Source organism: Cebus imitator, unplaced genomic scaffold (assembly GCF_001604975.1).
Source record: "Cebus imitator isolate Cc_AM_T3 unplaced genomic scaffold, Cebus_imitator-1.0 Scaffold15, whole genome shotgun sequence".
Lineage (NCBI taxonomy): Eukaryota > Metazoa > Chordata > Mammalia > Primates > Cebidae > Cebus > Cebus imitator.
Window position 1 is genome coordinate 4,756,033 of NW_016107330.1, and position 27,035 is coordinate 4,783,067.

Below are 27,035 nucleotides of genomic sequence, written 5' to 3' on the forward strand. Positions count from 1 at the left end.
AGATGGAGTCTTGCTCTGTCACCCAGGCTGGAGTGCAATGGCATGATCTCAGCTCTCTGCAACTTCTGCCTCCTGGGTTCAAATGATTCTCATGCCTCAGCCTCCCAAGTAAATGGGATTACAGGTGTGCATCACCACACTCGGCTAGTTGTTTTTTTGCATTTTTAGTAGAGGTGGGCGTCTTGCCATGTTGACCAAGCTGGTCTCAAACTCCTAGTCTCAGATGATCTGCCCACCTCGGCCTCTCGAAGTGCTGGGATTACAGGTGTGAGCCACCGTGCCTGGTCTGCTCTTCTTGTAAGGACACCAGTCTTGTATTGGGGCCCACCCTAGTGACATCTTATATGTCTCTCTCTTCTTGAAATACCTACCCCAAATACAGTCACACGTGGAGGCACTGGGGGTTAGGACTTCAATATATAAATTGGGGTAAATTGGAGAAATAAGACACAATTCAGCCCATAACCGTTGTGGTAATGAATTACAAGTTTAGCAGCTTACATACTACAAACTTACTATCTTACAGTTCTGTAGGTCAGAAATCTGATACCAAGTCTCACTGGGTTGAATCGAGCTGTTGGCAGCTCCTTTCCATGGGCACTGGGTGGGGTCCGTTATCTTACCTTTTCCAGCCTCTAGTGATGCCCATCCTCATCTTCAAAGCCAGCCCAGCCAGTGAGTCCTCACGTTGCGTCTCTCCAGCCCCCTCCACAGACACATCTTTCTCTGATTCTCCTGTCTCCCTCTTGCATTTTAAAGGACTCTTGTGATTTTATTGTGCTCACTTGGATAATCCAGGATAATCTTCCTATTTTAAGGTCAAATGATTAGCAGCCTTAATTCCATCTGCAGCCTGAATTCCCCTTTGCCATGTAAGGTATCATATTCACAGGTTCTGGGGATTAGTACAGAGACATCATTGGGGGCCATTATTCTGCCTACCACACTCCCCAAATCTGCAGATCAACACAGATAATTTCTCTGTGTTAAACTCTCCAAATGTAGGCAACATCTCTTTACTTTGCCGTCAGACAAATAGACAAAAATCGACATTATTAATGTAGTTTTTTTTTTTTTTTTTTTGAGACGGAGTTTCGCTCTTTTTTTTTTTTTTTTTTTTTTTTTGAGACGGAGTTTCGCTCTTGTTGCCCAGGCTGGAGTGCAATGGCGTGATCTCGGCTCACCGCAACCTCCGCCTCCTGGGTTCAGGCAATTCTCCTGCCTCAGCCTCCTGAGTAGCTGGGATTACAGGCATGCACCACCATGCCCAGCTGATTTTTTGTATTTTTAGTAGAGACAGGGTTTCACCATGTTGACCAGGATGGTCTCGATCTCTTGACCTCGTGATCCACCCGCCTCGGCCTCCCAAAGTGCTGGGATTACAGGCGTGAGCCACCGCGCCCTGCCATTAATGTAGATTTTGCAAGGGTCCCTGTGGAGGGTGGTGGGGGTGACTGGACCGAGCGAGTGCTCTTTGCAACATTATGGTGCCATGCCAAAGGAAGGGGGGTTCTCCTTGTCTACAGCCAGACAAGGTATAACCTACCAGAGCTGGGGACGAGGGAGGAAGGGGCTGGAATGACACAGCTCGTAGCCCCATTACAGAGCTGGTGCCAGGTACGTCTCTCCTTCTTGTGCCATGTGGCCCTGCTCCTTCCCCTCAAAGAGCCCCTGGTCTCCTGGACCTGGAGAGGTTCTGTCCTCAACCCCTGACTCAACATCCCCCATGCATGCAGTGCAAACAGCTGCTCTCTTCCTAAGGAGAACGACTCGCCTTAGGTAAGCAGCTATCCCCTTTGCCTCTGAAAACCTTGCTAAGGAGTGTTTGTCACACAAGCGGATGTGTTGATTTTTTAAAAATGTTCCCTGCCACTTTGTTTAGAATAGGCATTGAGGGGGCACCCTATTGCTCTTGCGCTAGAGCAGAACCAGGGAGCTGAAACACTGAAGAGCGTGCATCGCAACTTCCAAGGTAGAAAACCCCAGGATCGCGAAGGACCCACCCAACTTTGGCTACTTTGTGGCCAACCGAGAACGTGAACTCTAGGTGTCTCAGCTGCAAATCTAGTGTTCTTTCCGTCATGAGCTACCTTGACAACAGGTTAAAAAAAAGTTTACGGTTAACCTCAGGACTATTCTATTTAGCAGTTCCCATGAATTGTATCCTTACCATTGTTCAGAGCAGGTAACTGATTTCTTTTTCTCTCTTGCAGGCATGGGGCATTTGTTTTGTGTTTGCTGAATGCTTTTGTTTTATTCCTAATGCATTTCTACTGTTTGTCTACATCAATTTTCTTTTGCTCTCATTCCTGAAGCTATTTATTTTGTGTTTTTCTCCCCCAGCAGTTGTATGCATTTTTTTTTTTTTTTTTTGGTCGAGTCCTCTTTGGTCCTTTGTGGTCTGAGATGGAGAATCACTAATTACATGAATTAAATATCTCCCTTATCTGTGGATGGTTGTCTTGCTGGAAATCTTACAGCCTTGGAACTCTGTGTCTCAAGGGATACACTATGCACTACTTTGGTTTTTAGCATCGACTGTATGCTAGGTTCTAGGCTAAGCAGAAGACATAGATTCTGCTTTCTGGGAAGGTCAGCTCAGCAAGGGAGAAGGATATAATCTAAATACTCACATAAATAAGTGCATAGTTAAAGACCAAGAGAAGCACTTCAAAAGAAGGATCAGGATCTGTTGAGTGTTTATAACAAACAGAACCAACCTGACCTGGGAGGTAAAGACTGGGGAGAAGCTGGGAAGGCTTCCACTTGGCCAAGGGTTGGAGTATGAGACGTGCTGGGTGGAAAGGGCCCATGCAATACAGAAAGAACAGCATGTGCAAAGGCCCTGGGGTGGAAGGGGGTTTGCAGATCTGCTTTACTCCTTCTGGCTGCTCAGCTTCTGACCCAGACATCACTGAGCCTGCCTTGTCCTGGGAGCCCTGTGCTTCTGGGTTCTGCCCCCATCTTAGTTGGATGCCATGCTCTAACCTATTGGTTTTAGGAGAATGGCTTCTCCATTCTTGGAACCATGGCCCAAAGTGACCAAATGGAACATAGCCAAGGAGACAAGCATCTACTTGGTTTTCCCACTCTGGTCCATGATCATCAACAATTCTCTGCATATTCCAGTTAAGACAATTGCATGGATTTCCATGACCTAGTGCCTCAAGGGATCCCTACAAAGATCAAGCAAGTTAAGACCCTTGAGCTACGTGGGAGAGTCTCAGTTGCCATAGAGCCTTGCTAGCATTTGCTTTTGGTGAAAAGTCCTCTTTGGAAGGTCAGGGATAGCTACATCTCCCAAAGGGAGCTTGTGAGTAATTGACGTTGGTTGGGTTTGAGGTGTTGGGAAGAATACTTTTAACCTAATAAAGGACCACTTTTCTTTACCCTCTACCCCCTCCTTGCAGCAATCTGGTGGCATAAAAGTTTTGAAATTGTCTTAGCCACTATGACACAGCAACATAACATTTCAGAGAAATCAACAATAACAACAACAACAAATGATTGGAAAGCCAGGGGGAGAATACTTCACGTTGAATTCTCCATCCTGCCATGAACAAGACCAGAAGGGGTAGCCTCAGGCAGAACACACCTAAACTCTCCACGTTTGGAAATCCAAGGTGTATCTGAGGGTTCTCTGAAGCTCCAAACAGAACCCAACACAGTTCTGACTCAAGCTTCTGTTTCCTTGCAGAGCAAACAAAGGGATGTTGTCTGCGCCATCCCCAGGTGGTCATAGAAAATGAATGGCACAGCTGCGGTGGGAGGCAGGACTCTGCTAAAACTTGTTTTATATTTAGAACGGATTATCTCCGGGAAAACTAACCTATGTGGCTGCTTAATGTATTCCCTGCAGAACAACCCACATCCCTCTTCTCAAACCCCCTCCAGCCAGCCATGCCCCTTCCTGCCTTAGTGGCTCAAAGCCTCTCTCCCTGGGGGCTCTTCACAAAGAGCCCAGCCCCCAAGTGGCCTCTTCCTCCTCTGTCTCCTCCACATCCAGACTCCTGCTTTTCGGTGGGGTCAATCCTGAGAGGGAAACACTATTTGAAATTGATCTTCTCGGAGGTTGTATGAGTGATGATCCCTGTTATTCTTGAAGAGGTATTTTCCCTTTGGTTAAGTAGTAGATTAACCCAAGCAAGTTTCCATTCAGTGGCATCCCGGAAGATGTGAGTGATGTATTTTGGGATAGTGAGTTTCCCCTGAAAACCCTAAAATAGGAACCCTGGCAACCTCTGATTTTATGTATGTGTTTGGCTGCTTCTATTAACACTAGTTGGATCAGTGCATGCAGATTAAATCATTTTTCACTAGGTTTCCAATGATATACTCAATCCCTCCCTCCCTCCCTCCCTTCCTTCTTTTTCTCTCTCCCCTCTTCCTTCCCTCCCTCACATTCTCAATACCTGTTCTGGGAAGTGCAGATTGCTTGGCTGGCTTGTCATCATCAGGGATTTTTCTCCCCAGGTTCATTCAGTGCCCGGGTGAGAGGGCTGATGTTTTCTGGTTGTAAGATGTTTTCTGGATGTAAGATGTTTTCTGCCTTTCTCCTGGCAGTGACCCACCCCTGTCACCTTAATTCAGCCCCTGGATCCAGTATGGCACGAGACCAGTCAGGAGACAGCTCAAGCCAGCAATTTGGGTCACCATTTTGGAGTCTTTTCCCATTAGCCCAAGGTGTTTTTTTTTTTTTTTTTCTTGCCTGCTTTGTTTTCTTACGTCAAGATCCCTCTTTATTGCAGGAAGACCTAATTAAAGTAATTCCTCTTTCTGTCCTTTGCAACTCATATTGATGGGTAGGAAAGTGGCTGAGATGAACACGTTTAAGGGCCTGGGGGGGCCTCAAGGAAGAGCACCATATGGTGTGTGCCTCCGTGTCTCCGTGTGGCAGTTCTCAGATGGGTTTTCACACGAGGCCACCTGGGTTGAGCTCTTCAGTCTTTGGGAGCATAAGACGTAGGGATGAGTCTACTTATGATGCTGCAGTGGAGATCCTATGAGACAGTGTGGGTGGAAGCTCTGTTTTAACTGGATCATGGCGCATAAACTCGAGAGCTTTGTATGCTGGGCTGTGTGCCCCAGGGAAAGGGTGCTTATTGGTGACTTTACCAAGTAGGAGAGGAGAACGTGGTGGCTGCTCATTTCCATAGATGCGGCCTTCTCACCTGGCTCTGGGAAACCTATCAGGCCTGCCTTGTGGTACACCAGCTTTGTGTAGTTGAACAGGTCATTTCTCTGTGATTGTGCCTTAGTTTCCTCATCTGTCAAGTGAGGGGGTTGTGCAAGATTTCTAAGATCCTCCCTCTGTTGAATTTCAGAATCTATCATTGACTAACTTCCAGTCTACCCTCCACATTGCCACCAGAATATTTAGTCTGAAATGTGTGAACAAGGCTATTCCCCGCTTAAAACACATTGGGGCCTCCCTATCATCCTCAAGGTAAAGTCTGAGTTTCGTAGCCAGATTTCCATGGCCCTTCAAGGCCTGGCCCCTGTGGCTTTATCTCTTGCCATTCCTTCCTGTCACCCTGCATTCTAGCCATATTGGACCATGAGGTGCTCCGGAAGCTTGCCGTGGCCTGCAGGTGTCTGAGGATGCTCCTTTCCTACTCAAAACTCTTCCAGCCCCACCACTCTTTCTTCTGGCTACATTTTATGCACCCTTCAAGTCTTTGCTTGAAAGTGATATTTTTCTAGCAAGCCTTCTCCCCACCTCCGCCAAGCCAAGGGGAGGCTCATCTCCAGCATGTCTGTGGCTCTCTCACAGCCCTGACTATTGAAGAGCATAGCTCCCTGTTTAGGGAAGAGTATGTCTCTGCTGAATCGTGAGCTCCTGGAAGGATGGGACTGTGTCCTGCTCTAATTGTGTCTCCAATTCCTAACACAATGCTTGGCACGTAGCAGACGAGCAATCAATATTTATTACTCGAACCATTTGTAAGAGGCTGTGCTGCTGCTCAAAGCATGGCCTCATGCCAGCACAGATCTCCCTCCCAGGAGGCAGGTGGTGGGCCAAACTTGCAGCGTTCTCTGACGAATTGACTCTGTTTCTAAATGATGGTCATTCCACTCTCCAAGATACCCAACTATCTCCCAGGGGGTGGAATTGGACTCTATACCTTGTCCGCTTACATATCCCCAAAGTGACACTTTATCTTTAGAACGAGCTGGGAACCATGTGGACTTACCCATTTGTTCCTTTTCTGAGGCATCATGTTAACACTTCACCAAGCACGCACATCCCTTTTTAGATGCATTCTGGCAAGAAGATTTCCTGTTCCCATTCAGTCAATCATCTTCCATCCTTGGCAGGAAGGAGAACACACACAGCTATGCTTGTGCCAACCCCAACATATTTCTAAATCCATCATGGCTAGGTCTGCGCTGCCTATGCCGTAGGATTTTAAGATGCTTTTAAAAAGATTGTGTGTATGAGTGTTTCACAGCCAGGACTCAAATGCACAGGCTGAGCTAGGACTGCGGTGTGGCCGAGCTCGCATCTGTGAATCTGTCACGGCCCATGACCTTTACTTAAGGACCAAAGTTCTGTGTCATAGCAGGAAAGAGGCCATGGGACCAAGAGGTGCCGCCTGGGTACCAAAGATTGTTGCATGATGATTTAAGAATGAAATGGAGTCAAGGACAACATCTAGCCCAGAGTGAGGTCATGAAAGTCAGCTAGGTGTTCCAAGTCCATTCTTTATAAGTTGCGGTAGGGGACAGAAAGTATTCACACAGGGATGGGCCAGTAGCCCTTAGTATTGGCAATGATCCATTTATCCATTTCAGACTCTTATGATGCTGTGAAAACTAACTCTCCTTCTGATGTTCCTTTGACCACAGGCAAGTATAGATCCACTTCTTGAGGTCTTTGATGTATATCTGAGGACTGTGTGTGTGCGCATGTGTGTTTAAACCTCCTTTGACTACTGTCAGTTCCTGAGCTTATTTTGAAGTTTCAGTAGGTGCCTCCCTGGACTTATAACCTAACTCCTTTCTTGTCATTTATTCTCTGCTAAAATCTATAACGTCCTCTCTGCTGTGTCAAGCGTGATTTTGACCCTTACCCTTCTTTCTCCATGCCCTGATATGTTTCTTCCATTTCTTTTTGGAACATAAATTTGATTTCCCATTTGCAAGGCCCAGCATGAACCTGAGGGTAATTACTCTAATTTGCAGCTGCATTGAGAAGGCAAAGACCAGAGCCACCATTCTATTCCGCTTAAACTCTGCTCCATCAGGCCCCTCTCCTCAAAATGTCATTCCTTGTCAAAACGATTTCAGTGTCAAGCAGCAGCTGTACTAAAAAATTTATTTAAGTTTCCCTTTACTTTTCTGATAGCTGTAAAAGTCTGTTCTGAAAGGATGGAGGCCTTTTTTTCCCCTTCCCATTTCCCTGTAGCCTATGTTAATTTCGCTCTTTTCTTGCCACCCAATTTCGTTCTCTTCAGTTCTGTTCTCAGCTGGATCCTGGTGTTTCACTCCACATATTGAACAAGCAAAGCAATAATACGTTATGATTAATAAGTGGCTTGACAGGCAAGAAAAAAAAGCAAATCTTATTCATGGCATCAATGGTGCTGTGCAAATGCACTGTTTTTGAAAAATGGATTTAGTCAGCAGGGTGGTTTTTGTGAAGATGCTTGGCCCTTTACTGTCCACTTCAGCTGGATGTTCTGTTTCCCCCACCTGCAAATTTCAGGCTTGCAGAGCATGGGCACGTGTTTGAAGGATGCTTAAAACCTTTCCAGCTGGGCACAGTGGCTCATGCCTGTAATCCCAGCACTTTGGGAGGCCAAGGCAGGCGGATCATGAGGTCAAGACATGGATACCATCCTGGCCAACATGGTGAAACTCCATCTCTACTAAAAATACAAAAAAAAATAGCTGGGCCTGGTGGCGCACGCCTGTAGTCCCATCAGGAGGCTGAGGCAGGAGAACTGCTTGAACCCGGGAGGCTGAGGTTGCAGTGAGCTGAAGTCATGCCACTGCACTCCAGCCTGGGTGACAGAGCAAGACTCCGTGTCAAAAAAAAAACCAAAACCAAAACCAAAAACAAAAAACTTTCTAAACCTTAGGAACTCATTTTTGGAGGCCCAATTCCTCATCACATAAGATATATTAATACACATCCACATCGCACTTTCAATGCAATTTTATATAACTCTCTAAGAATTTAGACTTAAGTTCCATTTGACCCATTGATATAACTCCCACTGACCTCCTGTGCCACCAACCTCTCCTGAGCCCGTACTGGTGTGATGCACACAACTTACCACAGTGCTGTGATCTAGGAGCTCTTATTATCCAGATCGTTTTGTAGTTTTTTGACTTCATTGCATGTCTGTTTCTCTTAGGAGGTTTTATTTGCATGATTTGGAATGATAAAAATTTCTTTTCAGATCTTAAGACATTTTTCTCCTTTGAAAAGCTCACGGGCTCTGGATCTGCCTTCTCTAATGTGGTAGCCACAAACCATCTGTGGCTACAAAACACTTGAAATGTGGCTAGCCCAAGCTGTGCTTGGAGTGTAAAGTACACCCTAGATTTCAGGCTCAGGACAGGGAAAATAGGAATGTAAAATATCTCATTAATATCTTTTCATACTGACCACATTGTCAAAGGATAATGATGATATTTTGGCTGTGCTAAATAAAATATATTATTAAAATTTATTTTAACCTTTGTGTGTGGGTTTTTTATTTTTTACTTTTTAATGAGGTTACTAGAAACTTTTAAATCGCATACACAATTTGCATTATATTTCTGCTGGACACCTTTGCTCTAGATAGCATGAAAAAGGGTATGGGGGCTTAAAATGGCCCTGGATGGCTTCTGCCCTCACTGGAAGTATGCCAGTGTTCTCAGGGAGGTGGAGGGCTCATCAATATTCATCCACACAGCAGACATCTTTTGAGGGTCTGTGCGATGGCAGACATTAGGTAAAATGCTAGAGATACTGGGAGAGCGGGATAAATGAGTTTCCACCCAGGGCCTCTGCATTGGGGCACGTAGCCACTGCACACACATGGGCTGCAGGCCAGGATATGCCTCTCCACTGAGCTTGAAATTGCATGGGGACCCCTGAGGCTGAGGAAGGGGTGGGTAGGAAGGAAAGATCACCTCCTAGAGACAGATCTACACTGTGGAAATAAACAGTAAGACTTTGGGGGTTGTACATCGAAAAAGTGAAGAAGGGCTGTTGAATTTTGTCGAAGGCTTTGAGGCATTGTTCACAATGGCAAAGTCTTGGAACCAGCCAAATGCCCATCAATGATAGACGGGATAAAGAAAATGTGGCACATACACACCATGGAATACTGCGCAGCCATAAAAAAAGGACAAGTTCATGTCCTTTGCAGAGACATGGATGAAGCTGGAAACCATCATTCTCAGCAAGCTGACACAAGAACAGAAAACCAAACACTGTATGTTCTCACTTATAAGTCAATGTTGAACAATGAGAATACACGGACACGGGGAGGGGAACATCACACATCGGGGCCTGTCGGGGAATGGGCGGCTAGGGGAGGGTTAGCAGGGGATGGGGGAATTGGGGAGGGATAGCATTAGGAGAAATACCTAATGTAGGTGCTGGGGCAATGGATGCAGCAAACCACCATGGCATGTGTATACCTATGTAACAAACTTGCATGTTCTGCATAAGTACCCCAGAACGTAAAGTATAATAAAGAAAAAAAAAGTGAAGAACCTACTCATCTCTAAGTGCCCTGTGCCTGGCACATAGAACACTGTTGGTAATTGTGTGCTGAGTACTAACGTCAGGCACAGCAGAGTCAAAGGGACCGGGGCAGGGTTGCTGCACTTGAGGAAAATGTTTCCTTTTTCTCATCTACACAAAAGGGCTGTCTCTCTCCCAGCTGTGCTTTTTTGGGGTTGCATGTGTACCTTGAAAAAGAGCCTCTGTGATTCCTCACTAGCCCCATCTATGCCCTTACAGAGTGGGGGCATCGGAAGTCCTGGATACCTGGGTTGTCTCTGGATATCTGCACCTGGTGCTCTGACCCTTTGCCTACATTCTAACCTCTGGCCTGGATTCCTGACACACTTGCCAACCCTCCAGGCTTAGGGGGTCTGCCTCAACTTTGCCATATCTGTCCACTGACTTCTGACCCAAGGCTAAGTCTGACCTTACCGACTAGCTGTCCATATCGGGCAAGACTGCTTTGTTGCTGTCTTCCTCACTCCCTCTGCTAGAAGGTGAACTTCTGATCTGCTGTGTTCATTCGTGTATCTGCAGCGTGGAGCACACTGCTAGCTCAGGCTGGAGGCTGTGTGACCATGTGGTAGTGAGGACCAGCCCGTCACATTTACATGGGTGGAGCTGCCTGCATACCTCCCCCTCCCCTTGGGCCACTGTGTGTTGTCACCAGCCTTGATTCCAAGATGTGATGTCCTGGCTTTCAGGAGAAAGAACTTTGTTCGGAGGGTGTCAGACACTCTCCCCTTGCCCCCAGGGGTCCTCACCCTTGTATGATCACTTCTCTTTTCAGTGTAGGGGGAACCTTATTTATTTGTTATTTTCACCAGATAAGATGTCACTCCCGTGATTATGTTACCTTACATGGAAAAAGGGAGAGAGATGGGGTGGGCCTGGTGTCATCACATGAGTTCTTTCAAGGCAGGGAGTCGTCTTGGCTGATAGCAGAAGCCGTCAGAGAGGTTGGAGGCATGAGCGAGGCATGCAGGCTTGGCACGGGGGACTAGGCTGGCTGTGCTCCTCCTTCCTGCCATGTCCTTTGCCTTTCTTTTGTCTCCTGCCTGAGCTTTTCCAAGCTGCCACACTCTTTATTGCATCCCAGCCTCCAGCCTGTGCCTGGCACATAGAAAGCTCTAGATAACTGTTCACCAAGCACTGATGTCAGCCCCAGCAGAGTTCAAAGTGCTGTTCAGAAGAAAGGCAGTCTTGCCTGTCACTAACTGCATCCCTGGCTTTGATGGGCAAAGACTTTGCCCAAGTGTCGAAAGTGACACATCATACCCCTGCTCATTAGGGTGAGGAGTTTCTTTGCTTTTTCAATATGCACCCTCCAAAGTCTTCCTGTTTATTTCTACAGTGTAGATTTGTCTCTAGGACGTGCTCCTTCCTTCCTGCCCACCCTTCCTCAGCCCTGGGGAACCCCATGCAGTTTCAAGGCTGGACAAGTCAGATGATAATGGTAAAGTCACTCATTTCTTAGCTCTTTCTCTGGCATAAAAGCCATGCAATCTCTGCCTTTTAGGGAGATGGGGCTGGCAGAGAATGGAGATGTTCAGTGGCAAATACCCTGTCAACCCTGTGATGTGCAGCGGAAGGATGACTGGGCGGGAAGAGCCAGCGTCATGCCACATGCTCAGCGGGGCTTTCAAAATTCTGTCTTTACACAGGTAGTGACATATGAAGCATTTTCCCTGAAAAAATGTAGGTGCACAATTAGCCTGGGTCCTGAGGTCTGACAGGGAAGGAAGGTGACTGGAGATGTCACTGATTATGTGCTTCCCATGTGCTTGGTATTTTTCCAAGAACTTCCGTGTTTGAGTTGATTATCCTGTTTTACAGAAAATGAAGCTGACAGAGAGATTGAGTCACTTTCCCCGACTTATACAGCTAAAACATGAAAGAGCTGGACAAGCACCCAAGTGTTCTGGCTGCAAAGTATGAGCTCCTTCCTGACCATGGTGCTGGGGTGTCTGAGCTCTGTCCAAGCTCCGTGACCTTGGAAAACCATTGAGCTTCCTGAACTCAGTCTCTTGTCCTGTTCCCTGAGGATTTGCATGAAGACTCAATGACATTATGCCAGGGCTTTGCATGGTGGAAACTCTTGAACAGCAATAGAGCAAAGGTGCCAGCAGGGCATCTACCGGCCAGTGACACCTGTGTGTGACCTTCTGCATCTGAGGGGCGTTTGCCTGAAATCTGCCCCCTTGTTTGGGAAGCAAGGGGAAACCTCAGTGGTGGTTTTAGTGGAGGCCGCAAAGCGACAGCAAATGTCCAGGGGAGGGCACTCTTCTCTCACAGCTCAGTGAGTGCTCCAAGGCCTTGCAGTGCAGCTTTTAAGAGGTGCAGCCAGGCTGTGGCAGAGCTGCATGGACAGCGCCCCTGGACTGATTCAGTGCCTGGTTCCTCAGGGCCACAGCAGCAGATGGCCCCATTATTTTCAGGCTACACAGACAGTGAATGTGGGTGACCAAATGTGTCATGTTTCAGCTGCTGCGTGGGGAGCTGGTGTTGTGGGGATCAGTGCTCTTTTGAAGCAGGACTTTGATTCTACCCATGGCTCTCTTTTAACCCCGGGGATCCCAGGATATGGCTCTGACAATTTCCAGAATCAGGAAGGAAGTGGTTTATATATTTGAAGCCACTCTCTACTCTCCAGCCTGGAGCTCTCTCAAGCCCCTCATTCCAGGCATCCAGATGGTGTCCTCTCTTTGCCCACCTCACCCTTGATGCCCCCCCACATCCTCCATATCCAGATCGCCGCCCCACACATCACTCTGTATTCGAAAAGCCTTCCCTTCTTCCCTTCCTCCTCCTGCATTGCCCCATTCACCATGAGCCATGATAATGGCTTGGGAGATTTCTCTTTTCACATATCAGGTTGGAAAACTGATTAGGTGGAAACTTTCAATACCTTGAACTCTAAAAGTGATGACACAGTGTCATTCTAGACACAGTGTCATTATATTTTGTAATCTAACATTCATTGCAAGCTTGCTGCATACTAGAAATGCTGAGCCCTCTAACTTCATCCTCACAATAGTTCCATAAGGCAGGTACTGTTACCATTTCCATTTATAAATGACACAACTATCAACCACAGAGGGTACATTTTCCCAGAGAGGGTAAATCAGTTCACTTACTTAGCATTTGGAGGTACTATGTCTCTGACCCAGGTCTGTTGTGTAGAAACTGCTTCAAAAGAGCGCTGATCCCCCCAATGCTGGCCCCCCACGCAGCAGCTGAAACATGACACATTCGGTCACCCACATGCACTGTCTGTGTAGCCTGAAAATAATGGGGCCATCTGCTGCTGTGGCCCTGAAGAACCAGGCACTGAATCGGTCTAGGGGTGCTGCCCAAACCCCACATCCTTAGCCACTGTTTCTGTGCTGACTCTGTTGATGTCTGCCTTAGTCTGCTCAGGCTGCCATAATAAAGTCCCACAGGCTGAGTGGCTTAAACATTAGACATTGATCTTCCACAGTTCTGGAGGCTGGAAGTCCAAGAACAAGGTATCTGCAGATTCATTTCCTGGTGAGGGCTCTCTTCCTGACTTGCAGACAGCTGCCTTCTTACTGTGTCCTACAATGTCTCTCACTTCTTATAAAGCCACTAATCCATCATGAGGAACCTACACTCATGACCTCATCTAATCCTGATTACCTCCTGAGATGGTTTGGCTATGTCCCCACCCAAATCTCATCTTGAACTCCCACATGTTGTGGGAGGGATCCAATATGTGGTAATTGAATCATGGGGACAGGTCTTTCTTGTGCTGTTCTCATGATAGTGAATAAGTCTTATGAGATCTAATGATTTTAAAAAGGGGACTTTCCCTGCACAAATGTCTTTTCTTTGCTATTATGTGAGACGTGCCTTTTACCACCTTGATTGTGAGACCTCCTTAGCCATGTGGAACTCTAAGTCCATTAAAACTTTTTTGCTTTCCGGTCTCAGGCATGTCTTTATCAGCAGCATGAAAATGTATTAATATAGTAAATTAGTACCAATACAGTGGGGTGCTGGTGAAAAGATACCCCAAAATGTGGAAGCAACTTTGGAACTAAGTAACAGGCAGGAGTTGGAACAATTTAGAGAGCTGAGAAGAAGACAGGAAAATGTGTGAAAGTTTGAAACTTCCTAGAGACTCGTTGAATTACTGTGCCCAAAATGCTGGTAGCAATATGGACAATAAAGTCCAGGCCGAGGTTGTCTCAGATGGAAATGAGGAACTTTTTGGGAACTGGAGCAAAGTTGATTCTTGTTATATTTTAGCAAAGGGTCTGGCAGCATTTTGCCCCTACCCTAGAGATTTGCAGAACTTTAAACTTGAGAGAAATGATATAGGGTATCTGGCAGAAGAAATTTCTAAGTAGCAAAGTATTCAAGAGGTGACTTGGGTGCTGTTAAAGGCGTTCAGTTTTATAAGGGATGCAGAGCATAAAAGTTTGGAAAATGTGCAGCCTGACAATACAATAGAAAAAGAAATCCCATTTTCTGAGGAGAAATCCAAACTAACTGAAGAAATTTGCATAACGAGGAGACAGATGTTAATCCCCAAGACAATGGGGAAAATGTCTCCAGGGCATGTCAGAGGTCTTCACGGCAGCCCCTCCCATCACAGAGACCCAGGAGGAAAAAGTGGTTTTGTGGCCCGGGCCCACGGTCCCCATGTGGTGTGCAGCCTAGGGATCTGGTGCTCTCCATCTCAGCTACTCCAGCCATGGCTGAAAGGGGCCAATGTAGAGCTCAGACTGTGGCTTCAGAGGGTGCAAGCCTCAAGCCATGGCTGCTTCCACATGGTGTAGAGCCTGCCAGTGCACAGAAGTCAAGAGTTGAGGTTTGGGAACCTCTGCCTAGATTTCAGAGGATGTCTGGAAACACCTGGATGTCCAAGCAGAAGTTTGCTGCAGAAGCGGAGTCTTCACAGAGAAACTCTGTTCGGGCAGTGCAGAGGGGAAATGTGGGGTCAGAGCCCCCACATGGAATCCCTACTGGGACACTGCCTAATGGAGCTATGAGAAGAGGCCCAGTGTCCTCCAGACCTCAGAATGGTGGATCCACCAACAGCTCCCACTGTACGCCTGGAAAAGCCACAGACACTCAAGGTCAGCTTGTGAAAGCAGCCAGGAGGGAGGCTGTACCCTGCAAAGCCACAATGCCCAAGACCATGAGAACCTATCTCTTTCATCAGTGTAACCTGGATGTGAGATATGGAGTCAAAGGAGATCATTTTGGAATTTTCAGATTTGACAGCCCTGCTGGATTTTGGACTTGCATGGGGCCTAAAGCCCCTTTGTTTTGGCCATTTCCTCCCATTTGTAATGACTGTATATATGCCTGGATGGTATCTAGGAAGTAACTAACTTGCTTTTGATTGTACAGGCTCAAAGGTACAAGGGACTTGCCTTGTCTTGGATGAGACTTTGGACTGTGGATTTTTGAGTTAATTCTTGAAATGAGTTTTAAGACATTGGGGAACTGTTAGGAAAGCATGATTGGTTTTGATATGTGAGGACATGAGATTTGGGAGGGGCCGGGGTGGAATGATACAGTTTGGCTGTGTCCCTATCCAAATCTCATCTTGAATTCTCATGTGTGTGGGAAGGACCCAGTGGGAGGTAATTGAATCATGGGGACGGGTCTTTCCCATGCTGTTCCTGTGATAGTGAATAAGTCTAATGGGGAAAAAAAAAACTGATGGTTTTCAAAAGGGCACTTTCCCTGTGGAAGCTTCTTCTCTTGTCTGCCACTGTGTAAGACATGCTTTTTACCTCCCGCCATGATTGTGAGGCCTCCCCAGCCACATAGAACTGTAAGTCCATTAAAACCTCTTTTTCTTCCTCATCTCAAGTGTGTCTATCAGCAGCTTGAAAATGAACTAATACACCGCCAAAAGGCCCCACTTCCAAATACCATCACATTGAGGTTGGCTCAGCAAGTCTGAAGTCAAGAGGTGGAGTGGTAACAGGAAAGATGGGCCCCTTCTAAAGACACGTATAACCCCAGATCTGAATCTCAGATCTGCCAGTTAGTGATAGGGTGATCCTGGCCAAGTCACTTAGCCTCTCTGATCTTCTATGTCCTCCCCTAGCAAGCAAGACTGGTGATGATGATGGTGTGTGCCTCACACTGTAAGGGGTTCTTGGTGCAGGTAAATCACTGACCACTGCCTGGCTCATGGTGAGGACTGAAATGTTAGCTAATGAACTACCCAAATGAGAGGGTCCAGTCTGGTTTCACTGGTCAGTGGATGGTGCTAATGATTCACTGTTGACGAGCGCCCTTTGCTATTTACAGAAAGCTCTCCCCCATCGGAGCTCAGCTTCAGTCGCACTGCTCACTCTTCTACTGCCTCTAGAACCCAAACCCAGGGTCCAGGGGACTTCAGACCAGGGCCATTGCATGGGGCAGCAGAAGGATGGGGTCACCATGGGAAAACCCAGCTTTGGAGGACAGCTCACAGGTGGTGACCACATTCTCCTTTGTAGTTTCTCAAAAAATGGTGAAAAGGCAAGATTTAGATTTAAATCCAACATAGATTCCTACGTACCAAGTTCTGGATTCTGTGCTAAATACTTTATTCACACATAAAATGTTATTTAATCCTTTTAGAGAGAAACAAATCTATTAGTAGAGACCAAGGCTCTAGAGGGTTTTTAAAACAAAAATAGATCAAACTTTACCATCAAGAAGGAACATATTATTCATTCTTCCCCCATCCCCTTTTCATCATCAGGGATTTGATAGTTATTTTCAAGATAGGATGGTGTGAAGGCCTGGATGCCAGCCTGAATCCATCTCTGTTACTCCTTTCTTTGTCTTGCTCAGTGAGTCTCAAATTTTGGAGTGTATACAATTTGATGTACAGGCCTGAATAAACAAAACCCAAGGCCAGGGCGCTGTGTAGGCAATCGAAACCATGTACTATGGTAATTTTTGCCTTAAATGCTGACTTCAGTTACAAACCCTTTCTTTGAAATAGAACATCATGAGGATATCTACCCAGGAGGAAATCTCAGAATTCATCTAGTTGAATCTTCCCATTTTACAGATGGGAAGACTGAGTGCCAGAAGGATCAGTTGGATCATGGCGGATTGCCACGTTAATCAGGGATAGAGCCAGGAATGTCTTAGTGGAATTGGGTTGTCTGATGACCAAACATCTAAGCTGTGATTTGACTCAAAACTGCCAAGGGTTTTAAAAGAGCGTGACAGATTGGCTTTCTGGCTTCTCTCACCAGGTTGTCAGGAAAACAGTTGGTTCCAGATTTGCCAGAGTATCCAGAGAGGTAGCCCTGGCTGGGCAGCCTTAGAAAGCTTGTCATTGTCAAAATCCTTTGCTAAAGCTAGAATTCTGAATCATTTTCAGAAAAAAACACTAGGTAAGATGAAAACCATTCAGCTCCAACCCCCTTCTTAAAAAGCCTTCTTTCCTGCCTGCTATTTGTGGGTTTTCATGATGAGAAGCCCATGGGTCCATAGGGGAGTAGGCAGATTTTTCCTTACTGGAGAGACAGAGAGCCCTTCTTTTCCATCCCTAGACTTTTATCAGGAGTCATAAGCTCAGCCCAGAAGCTCTGGGCAGATAAGAGCCTTAATTCAATTGTGTCAGGGCAATTATATTTCCTGCGTACACAATTCATTGTTGGATGCTAAGGGTCAGCAAGGGTTTGCAGCTGCTCGGGTGTGTCTGTGCTATCTTTTTGTCTTCAGGGTTACCACAATTGGAGCAAAGGTTAGAACTCCTCTAGTGTCTCCAGGCCATTGCCCTCAGGGATGAATCTTTTTCCATCTGCCACTTGGCTCATCTTAGACCACCGTAAACTCAGCCTTCTTTTTATTAGCTAGGAGCAGAAAAGGGCTAGAGCAATTTACTGATGAGATGGATTAACTCTTTAGCTAGGGAGAGTCCAACCCAGTGTGGGACGTGCTGAGAAGTCTGTCTACAAATGTCTCAATAGCTGACACTCAAGGAAAACATTCCTCTTGGGAAGATATAAAGGACTCTCAGGCCAAATAATGCTGCACACATCCGTCTCCTGTCACAAGGCTTAGTACTATACTAAGTTGGTTACTGGTCCCTTGCTAATAATAACAAGGACAGCAATAATTGTTAACATTTAGCAAGTCTTTGTCATGTGCCAGGCACTGTTCGAAGGGCTTTATATGTATGATCCCAATTTAACCTTCACAGCAGCCCTGTTTGGTGTGAAAAAAGTAGGATGTCCATTTCAGATATGAGGAAACTGAGGCACAGATGGGGTAAGTAACTTGTCACATTCCTCTAGACCAGGAAGTACAGGAGACAGATCATAAGGACATGCTGTCTTCCTGTGCATATTGTATTAGTCCGTTCTTGCATTGCTATAAAAAATAGCTGACACTGGGTAATTTACATAGAAAAGAGGTTTAATTGACTCACGGTTCTGCAGGCTATACAGGAAGCATGATGCTGGCATCTACTTGGCTTCTGGGGAGGCCTCAGGAAACTTACAATCATGACAGAAGGCGAAGAGGAGCAGCACGTCACACAGGAAGAGAAGGAGCAAGAGAGAGAGGGGGAGGTGTCAAGCACTGTTTTAAACAACGAAATCTCGTGAGAACACATTCACTATCATGAGAACAGCACCAAGGGGATGGTGCTAAACCATTCAAGAGAAACTGCCCCCATGAGCACATCACCTCCCACTAGGCCCCATCTCCAACACTGGGTATTACAATGGAACATGATATTTGGGTGGGGACAAATCAAAACCATATCACATATGGAGTTTTGTTACAAGCGTTTGGGTTTCATCTTACCTCAAGGTTATGTTTAACATCAGGAGATTGTAGATGCCCGTCTTCCTTCACTGGGTCCAGAGGTCCCTGGTCCAAACATAACTAACTTTGAATTCTTATGGAAGGATGCTTCACTGGATTATGAAACCTAAAGGAGTTAGGGAGAGAAGAGTCTTTGGAGGGGATTGGCCATGTTCTCAGAACAGAGGACGTGTTCTATCTCTGGCTTCTGGTACCCATGCATTGTTCTGCTGCTAACTGTGTCTGGTCTTGCTTTCTCCAGCCCCCTGTCTGTGTGCCCTGGGAGGGACTTCATCTCTGAGTTGGGGAGCATTGGATGTAGGTTTTAGCTGATCAGAGCGTCATATTTTTAGACTACAATGATTGAGTCAAGGATGGGTCTAGGAGACAAGGAGAACAGAGCAAGAGCCCCAGATGGGCATTCTGGCAAAGGAACTCTGTGCTCTTCCACCAGACCAGAGCCTGTGATGATGTCTAGTCTGGAGCTGTAGCAGCCATCTTGTCACCATAAGGCAAGAGCTGACTGAGGATTTTGCCCAACCCAGAGGAAGCAGGATCAAGAGAGGGAGAGGGAGAACCCCTCAAGTCAAGTTATGCCTACCATGGATATTTGAGTTGGCTTACCCATGTTGCTTCATCAAGGAATTTTAATTGATACAGCTTGTCATATGTGAGTATAGATTTATTAGCAGGCATTTAGAAAATGGTTAACCAGGGAGAGGTGTGATGTGCAGACCTTTCCTTAGAAACCTCTTCTAACTCATCACTTTGGTGAATGAAGCCCCACATTCTGGTTTACCATATACCAACCTGAAATGCAAGGAGCAATGATTCCACAGGAATTACTGCAATAGAAGGGGGGTTTCATTTTACAGGAAGAGAATCAGGCACAGATAAATTATGTAAAGTATCCACAATTATAGTCAGGAATTGGAATAACCAGATTCAAATGCAGGTAATCTGGATCACGAATCCAAGCTTTTGATCACTGTATAGGTGAAGGGGAGGAAGGCAGCAAATCACACTGCCATGTGTGTACCTATGCAACAATCTTGCATGTTCTTCACATGTACCCCAAAACCTAAAATGTAATAAAAAATTTTAAAAAATCAAGAATATTTATTGAGGACCTACTTTGGGTTCATTATGGAATACGTCCACGAATAAGATGCCCAAAGATCCCTTCCTCATGATGTGAGCACTCAAGTGCTTACGCATGTGTGTGAAAAGATAGAAAATAAGGAATAAAAATAACAAGTAATGTTGGAAAGTGATGAGTTCTGTGAAAAAGAACAAATACACAAACAAAGGGAGACCAGGGTAGGGGGTTCCAGTTTTCAGTAGGGAGGTCAAAATGAGCCTCTTTGTGAAGAGGACTTGGAAGAGGCGAGCGAGTTCCTTACACGGGTATCTGAGCAAAGAACATTTCAGATGCAGGAAATATCCATTGCAAGGCCCAGAGGCAGAAGGTGCCTGATGTGCTCAAGGAGCAGCAGGGAAGCCAGCAAAGTTGGAACCCAGTGTACAGAACTCAGTAGAAGATGAGGCTAGAGAAGTAATTCCGGATCTCAGAAAAGACTGCCTCCTGCAGGATTCTGAGCAAAGGAGGGACACGGTCTGGCTGAGGCTGAGAAAGAGCCAGCTGTCGATGGGTATAGATGGGAAGTGTGGGCACAGAGAGACCTAGGTGAGAGATAATGAAAGCTTGGTGCCAGCAGTAGAGGTGGCAAGAGGTGGTCAGATTCTGAATATGTTTTAAAGAAGAAATAAAAGAATTTATAATCATTTGAGCTGTGCAGCAGAAAGTGAGGCATCAAAGGTAACCGTAAAGTGTTTGAACAAAACTTGAGTAATTAAATAAAACCCAGTTCTTCTTTGAACTTCACTCCTGTGGCCAAGGAATCAATAACCTCTTCTGTGCCTGGAGCTGCTTTTGATTCTGTTGTATCCGGAAGTGCCTCCTTGAATGAGCATGCTGATTTTTGACAGAGAGTTCCTGTGTGAATCATTCCATTTCGTTCCCATCACAATCCTGTGAGATTCTACTCCCATGTGACAACTAGGGAAACTGAGGTTCAGCGAGATAGTTGTTCACCTGACCTAGCTCGCACAGTTGATGAGCCGATGTTATCTATTCTGTTATGGTAGAAGAATATCCTGTTATTATTAAGCCGCAGTAGAAGCAATTTCCTCCTGGTTATAAAGGAGCTAATTGCACCCACCAGATCATTTTTATCCTCCATGTAGCCTATTGCTTTTAAGCTGTGCGCATTGAAAGAGATTGTTCTTCTGAAGTCTTATCTGTAAATACATTATTTTCATTTGCTGTAGATTTCTACAACATCGCGCCTTAAGATCTAAAATTTTTGTCCTTGCTTTTGCACAAAAATGTACCTATAGTATGTTCTACTAGATTAAAACACCTAGCTTGGGGTTCGTTATCATTTTTTTGTTTGTGGCGACTGCTCTGTGACATACTTGTTTTTTCCTACTTTGATTTAAGTAACTTGATAAGCAAGACGTCATTCGATAGCAAAGCTGAGGAATGGGTGGTTGGCAGAGATCATTTTAAAATCCAGGTTACTTGGGAATGTACGTAATAGATCAAACCCGCTGTTGTCTGGAATCTCCACCAATATTTCCATGTCACTACTTGGGCAGCCAGAGCCTCTTCCTGCTGGAACAATTCCGTAGTTGTGTTTTCACTGCCGTTTTCCTGCAGAGGCTGGAGCTCCACTTTTCTGCATTCCACCTGCTCTTTGAATCAATAAAATGAAACACAGAGGCATGACTTTTTTTTTTAAGCTGCATTCATGCTGTGTCGAGGTCACAGATTTTAACCAAGTCAAGCAATGTGGATGTTGAGGCTTCAGGGAGATGGCTGTCTCCATCAGCTGTCAGCCTTGTTGATATGTGTGCACCTTCTGCTGCCTCTTCCGTGGGACCGGTCCCTCCCAACGTCTCTGTGACTCCAGTTTCCTCATTGGAAATGACTGCGTTGTTGTAGAGAAGAGAATCACCTGAGCAGGTGTGTAGTCAAATGAGTGTTTAAGTGAGGAGGATTCCAAATACAGAGAAGAGGAGAGGCAACAGGACAGGCAAGGATGGAAAAGTGAAGGAGGTTTCTGCTTCTCCTTATGAAATAAATAGGCAATTCCAACAGAGTAAACCATTTCATGCCTGGATGGTTGCAATCACCCGCAAATCGGACTGCAACCTCCCTTCAAGCTCTCCTTCTTCCTGGCTATTCTGTTTCTCTCAGATCAATCTTCCCAGATCACTTCTGAGGTGCCCTCCCTTACTGAAAGCCCCCGGTGGGCCTGTATTATCTATGGGTCAAACACACACCCCTGGTCTTGGTGATCAAGGACAGAAAGTGATGGAATCCAACCTAAACCCATCCACACCTGCACCCTCTCCTGGGGACTTTTCTTCACCAGCTCCCAAGTGGCCCAGGCTTCTTCCTTCATCTCTCAGTGATGACCACTATGTGGCTGGTCCCTTGGAGGCTCCTTCTCAATAGGAACCCCCCCAATCCATTCCGATTCAGTCAAGGCCAGGGTCTGCCTTTCTATGATGACTTCTCCCTCCCCATTTCCAAGATGCTTTCCACAGGTAACTGCTCCTTTCTTATATTGTAAATTACCTGACGTAAATATTTCTGTAGTGAAAAATCACAATTTCAGACATTTGGTGCCACCTGTTTTGCTTTGCCTCACACTGTTTCCTTGGGGCAAGTCCGCTAATAGTGAAATGACCTTGTGAAGATTGAGCAAAACATGGGACACTTCATGAACTGGCATGCCATTCTTACACGGCATCTGTGCTAATCTCCTCTGTATCATTCTAATTTTAATATGCGCGGCTGAAGCAAGCCCCTGTGATGACGACTTCCCCACACCACCCATTCCTTCCTAGCTGCCTGCTCTCTCTAGCCTCACTCAGCCTGGCACCAAATCAGACACTGTTTTATCCAGGTTCGGTCTCATCTTCTTAACCACAGTCCAGGGTTGTTAAAGTTGGGGATCTTGCTTTCAGCTTCATTGTTAATATCCCATCAGTTATTACCATCCTAGGCACAGAATAGACACTGGTGAAACCCACATTTTGAAACTCACCAGAAAAAGAAGGAAAGATATATTTTTTAATTTATTGCTTAAGCGCTCTGGCAAAGGACATCTTGGTATATTCACTGATGGTCTCTCTCAGTTCCTGAAGTCCCCTCAAACCCCTCAAGGGTGCTGGCAATGTTTGGTATGGGTCCCAAACATTGGGACCCACCCTGGGGCCCACCCTGTTGCGGGATAGTCACTTGTTCATTCATTCATTCTTCCATTCAGAAAGTGCACACAGAGCATCTGCTCTGTTCTTGAGGTGGAGATATAGTTCAGACAGAGATAAAATCCAGCTTTCACGTGGAGCTTGTAGTCAGTCTTCTGTGGTTGGTGGGGAGCATTGGGGAGGGGAGAAAGGGAGACACAGCAAACAAGCTTCCCATTGAGATGCAGCTCTGACTGAGGGAAATGAAACACAGGTTGCAGTAGTGAGTGGATGGGGTGGCCGTGGTGAGGCTGCAGTAACAAGATTGGATCATCCACGGGCATGTAAGGCTAGTCTCCCGGGAAGAGGGAACAGCAGGTGCCAAAGCTGGAAGGCAGGTCTTCTCTATCTCAGCGCTGCTGACGTTTGGGACTGGATAACCCTCTCTTGTGGAGAGTCATCCTGTGCATCCTGTGTTTGGCAGCTTCTCTGGCCTCTACCCACTGGAAGCCAGGAGCACCATCCTCCCCCTGCCCCATCCCGATTGTGACTATGTCGTTTCTGACTTAGTAAAAATGTGTGGCAATGGGGCTCGTGGGTCAATGGTGGCCCACAGAAAGATATGTCCACGTTCTATCCAAGCATTCCCAGGAAGCTGTGACAGCGGCCTTGATTGGAAAAGGGTCTTTGCAGAGGTAATTAAAATGGATCTCAAGGTGAAATCACTCTGGATTGTCCAGGTGGGCTTAAATCCAGTGATAAGTAGAGACAGAGCGGGGGAAGACACAGATACAGAAGATAGGGCAATGTGAAGACAGAGGCAGAGAGCTGGGGACTCTGCCACAGGGAAAGCAAAAGCCACCAGAAGCTGGGAGGGGCAAAGGACCATGGTTCCCTGGGGCCCTTGGGTGGAGCGGGGCCCTGCTGAAGCCTTAGTTTTCAACTCCAGCCTTCAGAACTGGGAGATAGTAAATTTCTGTTAAGTCACCCAGTTTGGGATGACTTCTTACAGCAGCCACAGGAAAGGGATGCAGGGACAAAAGCATCCATGGAAGAACCATAACCCTCAGGCAATAAAGATCAGGGCAGGTTCGGGGAGCCATTACCTTCAGACAGCAAAGATCAGGGCAGGATTGAGGAACCATGGGAAGGCAGGTGTAACTGTAGCCTGGGTCAGTGGAGTGAGGTTGGGGGGGTGCAGGGGTGGTGCAGGGGGTGCAGGGGTGGTGCAGGGGGTGGGGTGGGGTTTTGGGATTGGCAGGTCTTAACTGGCCTTAGAGGCCCTAGTAAGGAATTTAGGGTTTGTGGTAAGTGGGAGGTATATTAAGCATTGAGGGTTTCAGCCCAGTCAGTGACATGATCTGGCTTATATACACAGCAGATTTTGCTCACTCTGTGGACTGTGTGTGTGGTGGAGCCAAGTGAAGCTGGGATTCCTTAGGATGCAGTCATAGCCGAAAAGGGCAGGACTTTCAGCCACGTGAGGCACGGAGACCTTTCTCTCATTTTGGGGTTCTCTAGGTGAGACAGCCAAAGATAGATGGTTCTTCCTCTAGAATTCCAACGGGAAAAGGCCTGGCATCTGGTATTCCATGTATCATAAAGGCAGAAGCCCTCCCCCTCCACCCCCTGCCTAGATGCTGAATTAATTGATTACATTTTAAGATGAAGAAACTGGCACTTTGGGAAGCGGAGGCGGGCGGATCAAGAGGTCAAGAGATGGATACCATCCTGGCCAACATGGTGAAACCCCGTCTCTACCAAAAAAATACAAAAATTAGCTGGGCGTGGCGCCTGTAGCCCCAGCTGCTCAGGAGGCTGAGGCAGGAGAATTGCTTGAACCCAGGAGGCGGAGATTGCAGTGAGCTGAGATTGTGCCACTGCACTCCAGCCTGGAGCCTGGAGACCAAGCGAGACTCTGTCTCAAACAAAACAAACAAGCAAACAAAAAGATGAAGAAACTGAAGCCTAAAAGGAGAAAGTGACACCTCAGGTCCACAGACACAGAAGCGTTCATTGGCAGAGCAGGAATCTCAACCCAAGCTCCAGATGTTCTTTCCTGATATGCTTCCTTTACTTGTACAGAGTGGTGCATTTTAGCAAAGTCCTCATTTGAATTTTACAATGACCTAATGAGAGACAGGGCATAAATATCACTTTTATTCTACAAATGCAGAAATATAATAAAAATAAAAACAAAATAAAATGAGGAAAATCAGAGAGGTGAAGTGATTTTTCCAACGTCACACAGCTTTGAAGGGGTGGGGTTGTCAATCAACCTTGGGTCTTCTAACCCCTGGTCTGATGTTCCTCCCTGGACTGCTCATGCTGGATCTCGGGAGAATGATGATGCAGCTACCTAAATCTTACAAGTCACCCACCATCAGCCAAGCACGGTGGCTCACACCTGTAATCCCAGAACTTTAGGAGACTGAGGTGAGCGGATCACGTGAGATCAGGCATTTGAGACAAGCCTGGCCAACATGGTGAAACCTCATCTCTAGTAAAATTACAAAAATTAGCCAGGTGTGGTGGCGGGCGTCTGTGATCTCAGCTACTCAGGAGGCTAAGACAGGAGAATTGCTTGAACACTGGCGGCAGAGGTTGCAGTGGGCTTAGATCTAACCACTGCACCCAGCCTGGGTGACAGGGTGAGCTTCCATCTCAGGAAAAAACAAAAGTCTCCCACCATCTCTTTGCCTCCAGTGACCTCTTTCCAACCGAAAAGTTTTCAATTTATGATTATATTTTGTTCCTTGCCCTTTAGGCAAGTTCAATTTCATTGTCCAGACACAAAAACCATTTAACAGTGAAAGCTGCACATAAAAAAAAAGAATGAGGAAGCGGTTTAACATAGGACATGCCAGATCTGAAAACAATTTTACCGGTAATAGGGAGTCTGTGAAGCCTAGATACGTTTTTCAATAGCTAAGAAAAAGTATCCCCCTTTACTGGTTTTTTTTTTTTTTTTTGTATGAGTGTGTGTTCTGTACAATATAAAAATAAAGGTTCACATAACACTGGAGCGGTGGTAGAGCCAGGAGGCCAGGAAATCCGATGCTAATGGCGACAGGGTATTTCCCACTCACTCAGGGGAAATTAGCAGTGCCTGGCATGCCTTCATCCATATCCGAAAGCGCTCAGAAGTGCTCCAGGGTCTTCTTACCTTCCCCCATCATCCTTGACAAGAGATTATACTGTGAATAAATCTAAAATGCTTTCACTTGACTTGGGAGCCTTGCTCTGAAAGAATGCATGGGGTTAAGAGAGAAAGGCTGTTCTTTGTGTACGTATTCAGTCTGCCAATTTGATCACTAGACGCATATGAAGCCCACACTGTGTGCCAGGCTCTGAGTAGATGCTAGGGACACCCCAGCAGAGAGGAGACTTGGGCACTTGGCTTATGGGGCGGGCTAATACTTGTTTATCTTGGTAGCCTACGGCTCAGAACAGAGTCCAGCATGCAGGGACTCACATGGTACCTTATCTGTGGAGTTGAATTTGTTGAAGTTGCCTTCACAGTTGAATGGATCTTTGTGCCTGGCGAGGAAGGCCTGAAAGGGAACATTTAGTTGGAGGCCAGATAATAGAGAAGCCGGACACATTTTCGGAGTTGTTGTGTCTGGAGTGAGGAGAGCTTTGAGGAAGTGTGTGAACGTTGTGAGCTCCCTGGGTCCACTCATGACACTGGGAGGACCCATTGGTCCTGGCAACACCGAATGGGGTTTGAGGGCAGGAGGGAGCCAGAGTCCAAGTTTGCAAGATGATGCCAAGCATCAGATCTGAAGATCCCAGGAGGCTGAGTGGGATTGGAGTAGAAAAGTCTAAGGAGAGGCAGAGCTCCGTGAAGGGAGCCAGCAGGGCAGTGAGCTCTGGCTCAGTCTGTGAGCAGCAGGAGGGCAGGAGCTCCCTTTTTGTGTGCTGAGGGGCAAAGCATTTTCCCAGGGTATAAGGTGGTACTGTGCCGTTTTGTGCTTTGGTGCACAATGCCGCCAAGGGGTGCTGGTGCCTGAGGCTGGCAGGAAGGTCTCTCCATGGTCAGCCGAGGGGGAAGATCTGCTCAATGAGTTCTCCAGCCTCTTGGCTTCAGGACGGGAGGCATGAGAAGAGGGAGTCATGCTGTGTTAGTTTGATAGGACTACTATAGTGATCCTACAGACTGGGTGTAGGATCTTCCTTCCTTCCTTCCTTCCTTCCTTCCTTCCTTCCTTCCTCCCTCCCTCCCTCCCTCCCTCCCTCCCTC

At 46.5% G+C, this 27,035-nt stretch overlaps 1 protein-coding gene and 1 non-coding gene across 5 annotated transcripts in view; one reads left to right on the forward strand and one right to left on the reverse strand.

Moving 5' to 3' along the window:
- Positions 1-27,035, forward strand: part of KAZN (kazrin, periplakin interacting protein) — a 1,292,076-nt gene that overhangs the window by 209,264 nt on the left and 1,055,777 nt on the right. The window lies entirely within an intron of this gene.
- LOC119468052 lies at positions 22,306-22,411 on the reverse strand. The gene has a single exon (XR_005196677.1). It is a non-coding gene; the product is annotated as a U6 spliceosomal RNA (small nuclear RNA).